The sequence below is a fragment of the Lactuca sativa genome, chromosome 4 (assembly GCF_002870075.4).
Source record: "Lactuca sativa cultivar Salinas chromosome 4, Lsat_Salinas_v11, whole genome shotgun sequence".
Classification (NCBI taxonomy): domain Eukaryota; kingdom Viridiplantae; phylum Streptophyta; class Magnoliopsida; order Asterales; family Asteraceae; genus Lactuca; species Lactuca sativa.
Genome location: NC_056626.2, coordinates 189,636,955 through 189,648,124, shown reverse-complemented (window position 1 = coordinate 189,648,124; position 11,170 = coordinate 189,636,955).

Here is an 11,170-nt window from a genome sequence, read left to right as displayed (position 1 = left end):
GAGAAGTTTGATTTTTGTGGAGATCTTCCAGATCTGCGGAAAGATACTACTTCTACAAGCCGTAGTGCTGTCTGATCATCTTCTGATCAAGTGAGTGTATACTACCTTTCATAAACACGATAATAGTACAAATATGGTTTGAGTGTATTAAGTATATTGTTGTTTGTATGCGTGAGTGTGTAGTTACTTTCTTCTAACACATAAATATTAAGTATTTTCTATAAAATACATGCTATGTGTATAATATAAAGTTGTTTATACATGTGGGTGTATAGTCCCTTTCATAAACACGGGTATAATACAAGTATTGTTTGAATGTATTAAGTATATGTTTGGGAGAGTGTGTGGTTACTTTCTTCTAACACATAAATATGAAATATTTGTTATAAAATATGTGCTATGTGTTTATATATTGTTGTTTATTTGAGATGAGTATGGAATGAATGTTTTATATAGTTTTTAAATGAGTTAAACTGTATATGTATTTTATATCTACAAATATGTTGGGTAGAACATGGGTAGATGAGATAGTTGGTATGTGATAAAATGACGAGGTATGAAAGATGATTAAGAATGATATTGGTAGATGCACCAATTAAAGAATGTCATAAAACTAGCAGATGCGCTTGAGAATAATATCGGTAGATGCACCAAGTAGTGAATGTCATGATCTTGGTAGATGCGCCAAATAGAGATTGTCATGACAATAGTAGATGCGCTTATAGGATAATCTTGGCAGATGCGCTTATAAGATAATGTCGGCGGATGCGCCTAAAAGAGAATGTCATAAACCTGGCAGTCGTGCCTCATAGTGTATGGCGTAATCCTGGCAGGGGTGCCTAAAGGATGATGTTAATAGATGCGCCTTATGTAGCAATAGATTTTGTGCTAATTCCTTAGGTCAATCCTTAGGAATGAATGAATGACGGGTAGTTGAATTCCTAGGGTAAAATCCTAAGAAAGATAATAGGGATGGGTAATTAAGTTGATAGTTTGATGGTTGAATATAATAATTATATTATTGTGGGTTGAAAACCCTATATGTTCACCAGGCTCCCAAGCCTGACCCACTCAGTTTTCTTTGCATTACAGGTAATGGCACAAGAGTATAAGTTGGTGGACTTGACGAGAGATTTTGGATTATAGGCCAGTAGTTATGAATAACTGTTGTAAGGTCTATTTTGTTCTGTTTATGCTTTTGGTCTGTATTGAACATGACGTCCTGAGATTTTGTTATATAATGAAAATACATTTCTTTAAAGAAATGCTTTGATAATTTTTTTTTATCATATTTTGTTTTGGGAACAAATTCCGCAACTGTTTTCTTTAAAAGATTACTCTGATTTTATAAAACAAAGCATAAACAAATCGGTCTTTTCTGGCCGTGAAAATGGGGATGTCACAGTTGGTATCAGAGCATTAGTTTATGCGAACTAGGAATTTGTAGGTAATTTCTAGACTTAAACTTAGAATGTTAAGTAATGATTGTGAGGAGTGTGTCTAAAATATGTTAGGTAGTACACCTAAATTGACACAAGCACTAGTTTATTTTAGGAATGATGCCTAAAATGCTTTTATGTGCAAAATGTTTTGTGTGATAGCTATATTGATGCTATTATTTGTTCGGATCTATGGTCTGTTGCCGACCGGATCTGGAAACCTTATGTGTTTAGGATTCTAAGCGTATGGCTACGATATTAGAACTAGCATATAAACGTTTCGGAGTGATAAGGACGATTTGAATATCTATCGTGAATGAGGATCTAATTTCACCTTATTCGGTGTGTAGATAAAAAATGGTGAGAACAAGAAGTGGAGTTGGAAATGCTGATGAAAACAGGAATCAACCACCCGTGATTGAGCAAATACCTGTCGTAGCAGCAACACCTGAGCCGATAACAATGGCTGGTGTATAGTTGATGATTCAAACGATGTTGGATCGTCAAATGGAGGAGACTAGGCGGTTGCTTCAACAGAATCGTGAAGAACTGTCAATTCATGTGGAAGAGCCTGAATTAAATGAAGGGCACTCGGAAGGTGAAAACTTCAGTGGATCTGTTGGTCAAGCCAACCCACCAATAGTTAGGAAACACAACCATGATGGAAGGAATGATGGAATGGGATGCAAGTACAAGGACTTTCTAACTTGCAAACCATCGACCTTCAATGGAAAGGAGGATCCAATTGGAGTTATGGATTGGATCTCAGAAATGGAGTTAGCCTTCATGACTTGTGGCGTAGAGGCAAGTTGCAGACTATCTATGCAGTGCGTCAGTTCCGAGGTGGAGCCGTTCGATGATGGAACACTCTAGGGAAGATCCTAAGCCCTAATGAGCCACTATAACTGACCTGGGCAGAGTTCTTGGTGCAATTCAAGCGCAAGTTCTGCTCGACCCAAAACCTGCTAGAGTTGGAGAACAAATTTCTGATATTGAAGAAAGGCAGCATGTCAGTGGATGAATACACTAATGCCTTCACAGACAAGATGGAGTTTGCTTTGCGCATCGTCCCAGACGAACTGACAAAAGTCGACCGATATGCAAAGGGACTCCCTTGGGAGTATGCGGTGCCAGTGCGTCAGGCACCTACTCTAGAGGCAGCTATTTGGGCTGCCAAGTCTGTTGAGAATATGATCAAGGGGAGGACTGACAGTAAGGTTGAAGTTGGCGAGAAGAGAAAGTTAGAAGGAACTTCAGGTTCTAATGAGAAAAGAAAATTCTCGAAGTCTGGAGGAGGAGGAAGGGATGAGGCAAGGTGGTGCGATAAGTGCAAGAAGAAGCACTCAGGAAAATGTGGGGTGGAGGTGACATGTTTCAAGTGTGGAAAGCATGGGCATTACGCCGATGAATGTATTTTCAACAAAAAGGTGTGTTACGAATGTAACGAAGAGGGGCACTTCAAGCAAGACTACCCAAGGAAAAATCAAGCAGCAAGGCTAGAGGCGCCGCCAAAGTTAAAGGCAAGAGCATTTCAAATGATCCTTGATGAAGCAGATGACAATGCAAGGAATCAGGAATAAGGATCTTATATCTAAAGATCAAGTTATAAAGTAGCGATATGAAACGTATCATGTATGTAGCCTATTAGAGGAATAGTATAGGGTGAACTTGAACTTTTGTGTAATCGTTTCAAGGAATTAATATAAACCCTAGTTTTGCAAATTGATGTGTTGAATGATTGTCTGATTTTCTTGTATGGTGACTTGGTCGACTGCGAGACAATACTTGGGACGAGTATGAGTAGGTGTGAAAGGTAGTAGATGCATATACTACCGGAAGCACAGGACTCACACTTGGATCTGGGAAAGTCACAAGGTTACCAAGAAGCTAGTGATTGATTCCATTTTATTCTGGTATGTCATTACCATTGTTTCGGTAATGACTAGTAAGATGGTTCTTGTTTCGACCCTAGTGGTCATATTTAAATTTGAGTTCGACTACGAGGAGTATGTTACGTGGTCTAGAGGACCAAGTTAGATGTAACATCTGACTTAAGTCAGAAGGTTGAAGTTAATGCGATTGATAGTGTCGCGCTCGTTGTTAAAAGAAGTTTGTAGGTAGAAATGCTACATGCTGAAATGTGATTATATCACATTAGAATATGAAGGAAGGTATATTCCATTTTGGAATTTAACTCTAAGAGACCTGAGTCTAAGCATTGCATCATTCGATGAGAGGTCAGTAGAGCACGACCCATCGGTTTGTTACAATAGATAAAGGAAAGTATTTATCCTGCGAAGAAGAAGGAGTCCATAATAACGACTTATTTGGTAACTCGAGGGTTACGATTGAAAGTACAACATAGTACGATAAGCAGATGCAAGATTGGGCATCGTCTGCGGTCAAGAAAGCCATAGAGTTAAATACTCTTTCGAGGAAACATAGAATTTACGGTTATTACCTAGGATGAAGAGATAGCGTATGGAATCATTGTACAAGTTCTATTTTCGTTGATGATTCTGGGACGTAATCATCCTAAGGGGGAGATAATTGTAACGCCCGTAGATCAGGGCTAGTCAATTTAGAGACGATAGGCGTCAAAAATGAATTTTTGATGAAATATTATTTAGAATGAATAATCTTAACTAAGTTGTAGTATATGTTACAAGGATTCCGTACATATATAGAACGCCAAAAATCTGACTTCGTATGAGGAAGTTATGATTTTCTGAAGTTTCGACTTAGCAGTATGTAGCCTGAAATACTCGATTTGAGATCGAGCGGTTTTTAGCCGAAACAATCTAAACGAGAATCGAAGATCTCGTTGTTGGTATCGAAGCGATGAAAAGTTAGGCGAGAACGGACGTCAAACGAAGAAGTTATGAATTTATAACGAAGTTTTCCTGTCCGGGCCTACTAAAAATAAATAATAAAAATAAATCAAAATTAGCCGACGAAGTCTAAACTAAAGTTGTAGAGCGTAGTCTCACCTACGCGTGAATATAAAGAACGTCGAAAACGGAGTTCGTATGAAGAAGATATGAATATCCGAATTTTATTAAATAATTAATATTTAAATTTAATTATAAAAGCCGGCATTATCCGAAGAGGAGTCACCGATCTGATCCGAGGTACGCCCCGCGTACTCGCGTACGCCCAGCGTACCCCGATGCATGCACCGCCTCGCACTAAAGTGACTTCGGATACGTAAGCCATGACGACCGAGGCAGTACGCCCCACGTAAGGCCGTACGCCCCGCGTACTCCGAGGCTCTAGCCTCCTATAAATAGGATGCGAGGGCAGCCGACTCAATTGCTCTTTTTCTCTCTTCTCTCTCCCGTTTTGCATCGATTTGCGTGCCAGAAGTACCCCGAAGCCCCGGTATCATTCCCGAGCCCCGAAGCAAGTCCCGAGGTCCTGAAGATCCCGAGAAGTAAGATTCCCGAGCCGAAGCTCTGCCCGCGAGAAGTTTGATTTTTGTGGAGATCTTCCAGATCTGCGGAAAGATACTACTTCTACAAGCCGTAGTGCTGTCTGATCATCTTCTGATCAAGTGAGTGTATACTACCTTTCATAAACACGATAATAGTACAAATATGGTTTGAGTGTATTAAGTATATTGTTGTTTGTATGCGTGAGTGTGTAGTTACTTTCTTCTAACACATAAATATTAAGTATTTTCTATAAAATACATGCTATGTGTATAATATAAAGTTGTTTATACATGTGGGTGTATAGTCCCTTTCATAAACACGGGTATAATACAAGTATTGTTTGAATGTATTAAGTATATGTTTGGGAGAGTGTGTGGTTACTTTCTTCTAACACATAAATATGAAATATTTGTTATAAAATATGTGCTATGTGTTTATATATTGTTGTTTATTTGAGATGAGTATGGAATGAATGTTTTATATAGTTTTTAAATGAGTTAAACTGTATATGTATTTTATATCTACAAATATGTTGGGTAGAACATGGGTAGATGAGATAGTTGGTATGTGATAAAATGACGAGGTATGAAAGATGATTAAGAATGATATTGGTAGATGCACCAATTAAAGAATGTCATAAAACTAGCAGATGCGCTTGAGAATAATATCGGTAGATGCACCAAGTAGTGAATGTCATGATCTTGGTAGATGCGCCAAATAGAGATTGTCATGACAATAGTAGATGCGCTTATAGGATAATCTTGGCAGATGCGCTTATAAGATAATGTCGGCGGATGCGCCTAAAAGAGAATGTCATAAACCTGGCAGTCGTGCCTCATAGTGTATGGCGTAATCCTGGCAGGGGTGCCTAAAGGATGATGTTAATAGATGCGCCTTATGTAGCAATAGATTTTGTGCTAATTCCTTAGGTCAATCCTTAGGAATGAATGAATGACGGGTAGTTGAATTCCTAGGGTAAAATCCTAAGAAAGATAATAGGGATGGGTAATTAAGTTGATAGTTTGATGGTTGAATATAATAATTATATTATTGTGGGTTGAAAACCCTATATGTTCACCAGGCTCCCAAGCCTGACCCACTCAGTTTTCTTTGCATTACAGGTAATGGCACAAGAGTATAAGTTGGTGGACTTGACGAGAGATTTTGGATTATAGGCCAGTAGTTATGAATAACTGTTGTAAGGTCTATTTTGTTCTGTTTATGCTTTTGGTCTGTATTGAACATGACGTCCTGAGATTTTGTTATATAATGAAAATACATTTCTTTAAAGAAATGCTTTGATAATTTTTTTTTATCATATTTTGTTTTGGGAACAAATTCCGCAACTGTTTTCTTTAAAAGATTACTCTGATTTTATAAAACAAAGCATAAACAAATCGGTCTTTTCTGGCCGTGAAAATGGGGATGTCACAGTTGGTATCAGAGCATTAGTTTATGCGAACTAGGAATTTGTAGGTAATTTCTAGACTTAAACTTAGAATGTTAAGTAATGATTGTGAGGAGTGTGTCTAAAATATGTTAGGTAGTACACCTAAATTGACACAAGCACTAGTTTATTTTAGGAATGATGCCTAAAATGCTTTTATGTGCAAAATGTTTTGTGTGATAGCTATATTGATGCTATTATTTGTTCGGATCTATGGTCTGTTGCCGACCGGATCTGGAAACCTTATGTGTTTAGGATTCTAAGCGTATGGCTACGATATTAGAACTAGCATATAAACGTTTCGGAGTGATAAGGACGATTTGAATATCTATCGTGAATGAGGATCTAATTTCACCTTATTCGGTGTGTAGATAAAAAATGGTGAGAACAAGAAGTGGAGTTGGAAATGCTGATGAAAACAGGAATCAACCACCCGTGATTGAGCAAATACCTGTCGTAGCAGCAACACCTGAGCCGATAACAATGGCTGGTGTATAGTTGATGATTCAAACGATGTTGGATCGTCAAATGGAGGAGACTAGGCGGTTGCTTCAACAGAATCGTGAAGAACTGTCAATTCATGTGGAAGAGCCTGAATTAAATGAAGGGCACTCGGAAGGTGAAAACTTCAGTGGATCTGTTGGTCAAGCCAACCCACCAATAGTTAGGAAACACAACCATGATGGAAGGAATGATGGAATGGGATGCAAGTACAAGGACTTTCTAACTTGCAAACCATCGACCTTCAATGGAAAGGAGGATCCAATTGGAGTTATGGATTGGATCTCAGAAATGGAGTTAGCCTTCATGACTTGTGGCGTAGAGGCAAGTTGCAGACTATCTATGCAGTGCGTCAGTTCCGAGGTGGAGCCGTTCGATGATGGAACACTCTAGGGAAGATCCTAAGCCCTAATGAGCCACTATAACTGACCTGGGCAGAGTTCTTGGTGCAATTCAAGCGCAAGTTCTGCTCGACCCAAAACCTGCTAGAGTTGGAGAACAAATTTCTGATATTGAAGAAAGGCAGCATGTCAGTGGATGAATACACTAATGCCTTCACAGACAAGATGGAGTTTGCTTTGCGCATCGTCCCAGACGAACTGACAAAAGTCGACCGATATGCAAAGGGACTCCCTTGGGAGTATGCGGTGCCAGTGCGTCAGGCACCTACTCTAGAGGCAGCTATTTGGGCTGCCAAGTCTGTTGAGAATATGATCAAGGGGAGGACTGACAGTAAGGTTGAAGTTGGCGAGAAGAGAAAGTTAGAAGGAACTTCAGGTTCTAATGAGAAAAGAAAATTCTCGAAGTCTGGAGGAGGAGGAAGGGATGAGGCAAGGTGGTGCGATAAGTGCAAGAAGAAGCACTCAGGAAAATGTGGGGTGGAGGTGACATGTTTCAAGTGTGGAAAGCATGGGCATTACGCCGATGAATGTATTTTCAACAAAAAGGTGTGTTACGAATGTAACGAAGAGGGGCACTTCAAGCAAGACTACCCAAGGAAAAATCAAGCAGCAAGGCTAGAGGCGCCGCCAAAGTTAAAGGCAAGAGCATTTCAAATGATCCTTGATGAAGCAGATGACAATGCAAGGAATCAGGAATAAGGATCTTATATCTAAAGATCAAGTTATAAAGTAGCGATATGAAACGTATCATGTATGTAGCCTATTAGAGGAATAGTATAGGGTGAACTTGAACTTTTGTGTAATCGTTTCAAGGAATTAATATAAACCCTAGTTTTGCAAATTGATGTGTTGAATGATTGTCTGATTTTCTTGTATGGTGACTTGGTCGACTGCGAGACAATACTTGGGACGAGTATGAGTAGGTGTGAAAGGTAGTAGATGCATATACTACCGGAAGCACAGGACTCACACTTGGATCTGGGAAAGTCACAAGGTTACCAAGAAGCTAGTGATTGATTCCATTTTATTCTGGTATGTCATTACCATTGTTTCGGTAATGACTAGTAAGATGGTTCTTGTTTCGACCCTAGTGGTCATATTTAAATTTGAGTTCGACTACGAGGAGTATGTTACGTGGTCTAGAGGACCAAGTTAGATGTAACATCTGACTTAAGTCAGAAGGTTGAAGTTAATGCGATTGATAGTGTCGCGCTCGTTGTTAAAAGAAGTTTGTAGGTAGAAATGCTACATGCTGAAATGTGATTATATCACATTAGAATATGAAGGAAGGTATATTCCATTTTGGAATTTAACTCTAAGAGACCTGAGTCTAAGCATTGCATCATTCGATGAGAGGTCAGTAGAGCACGACCCATCGGTTTGTTACAATAGATAAAGGAAAGTATTTATCCTGCGAAGAAGAAGGAGTCCATAATAACGACTTATTTGGTAACTCGAGGGTTACGATTGAAAGTACAACATAGTACGATAAGCAGATGCAAGATTGGGCATCGTCTGCGGTCAAGAAAGCCATAGAGTTAAATACTCTTTCGAGGAAACATAGAATTTACGGTTATTACCTAGGATGAAGAGATAGCGTATGGAATCATTGTACAAGTTCTATTTTCGTTGATGATTCTGGGACGTAATCATCCTAAGGGGGAGATAATTGTAACGCCCGTAGATCAGGGCTAGTCAATTTAGAGACGATAGGCGTCAAAAATGAATTTTTGATGAAATATTATTTAGAATGAATAATCTTAACTAAGTTGTAGTATATGTTACAAGGATTCCGTACATATATAGAACGCCAAAAATCTGACTTCGTATGAGGAAGTTATGATTTTCTGAAGTTTCGACTTAGCAGTATGTAGCCTGAAATACTCGATTTGAGATCGAGCGGTTTTTAGCCGAAACAATCTAAACGAGAATCGAAGATCTCGTTGTTGGTATCGAAGCGATGAAAAGTTAGGCGAGAACGGACGTCAAACGAAGAAGTTATGAATTTATAACGAAGTTTTCCTGTCCGGGCGTACTAAAAATAAATAATAAAAATAAATTAAAAATTAGCCGACGAAGTCTAAACGAAAGTTGTAGAGCGTAGTCTCACCTACGTGTGGATATAAAGAACGTCGAAAATGGAGTTCGTATGAAGAAGATATGAATTTCCGAAGTTTATTAAATAATTAATATTTAAATAATGGCGGGATTATCCGAAGAGGAGTCACCGATCTGATCCGAGGTACGCCCCGCGTACTCGCGTACGCCCAACGTACCCCGATGCATGCACCGCCTCGCACTCAAGTGACTTCGGATACGTAAGCCATGACGACCTAGGCAGTACGCCCCGCGTAAGGCCGTACGCCCCGCGTACTCCGAGGCTCCAACCTCCTATAAATAGGATGCGAGGGCAGCCGACTCAATTGCTCTTTTTCTCTCTTCTCTCTCCCATTTTGCATCGATTTGCGTGCCAGAAGTACCTCGAAGCCCCGGTATCATTCCCGAGCCCGAAGCAAGTCCCGAGGTCCTGAAGATCCCGAGAAGTAAGATTCCCGAGCCGAAGCTCTGCCCGTGAAAAGTTCGATTTTTGTGGAGATCTTCCAGATCTGCGGAGAAATACTACTTCTACAAGCCGTAGTGCTGTCTGATCATCTTCTGATCAAGTGAGTGTATACTACCTTTCATAAAAACGATAATAATACAAGTATAGTTTGAGTGTATTAAGTATATTGTTGTTTGTATGCGTGAGTGTGTAGTTACTTTCTTCTAACACATAAATATTAAGTATTTTCTATAAAATACGTGCTATGAGTATAATATAAAGTTGTTTATACGTGTGGGTGTATAGTCCCTTTCATAAACACGGGTATAATACAAGTATTATTTGAATGTATTAAGTATATGTTTGGGAGAGTGTGTGGTTACTTTCTTCTAACACATAAATATGAAGTATTTGTTATAAAATACGTGCTATGTGTTTATATATTGTTGTTTATTTGAGATGAGTATGGAATGAATGTTTTATATAGTTTTTAAATGAGTTAAACTGTATATGTATTTTATATCTACAAATATGTTGGGTAGAACATGGGTAGATGAGATAGTTGGTATGTGATAAAATGATGAGGTATGAAAGATGATTAAGAATGATATTGGTAGATGCACCAATTAAAGAATGTCATAAAACAAGCAGACACGCTTGAGAATAATATCGGTAGATTCACCAAGTAGTGAATGTTGTGATCTTGGCAGATGCGCCAGGTAGAGATTGTCATAACAATAGTAGATGCGCTTATAGGATAATCTTGGCAGATGCGCTTATAGGATAATCTTGGCAGATGCGCTTATAAGATAATGTCGGCAGATGCGCCTAAAAGAGAATGTCATAAACCTGGCAGTCGTGCCTCATAGTGTATGACGTAATCCTGGCAGGGGCGCCTAAAGGATGATGTTGGTAGATGCGCCTTATGTAGCAATAGATTTTGTGCTAATTCCTTAGGTCAATCCTTAGGAATGAATGAATGACGGGTAGTTGAATTCCTAGGGTAAAATCCTAAGAAAGATAATAGGGTTGGGTAATTGAGTTAATAGTTTGATGGTTGAATATAATAATTATATTATTGTGGGTTGAAAACCCTATATGCTCACCAGGCTCCCAAGCCTAACCCACTCAGTTTTCTTTGCATTACAGGTAATGACACAAGAGTATAAGTTGGTGGACTTGACGAGAGATTTTGGATTATAGGCCAGTAGTTATGAATAACTGTTGTAAGATCTATTTTGTTCTGTTTATGCTTTTGGTCTGTATTGAACATGGCATCCCGAGATTTTGTTATATAATGAAAATACATTTCTTTAAAGAAATGCTTTGATAATTTTTTTATCATATTTTGTTTTGGGAACAAATTCCGTAACTGTTTTCTTTAAAAGATTACTCTGATTTTGATA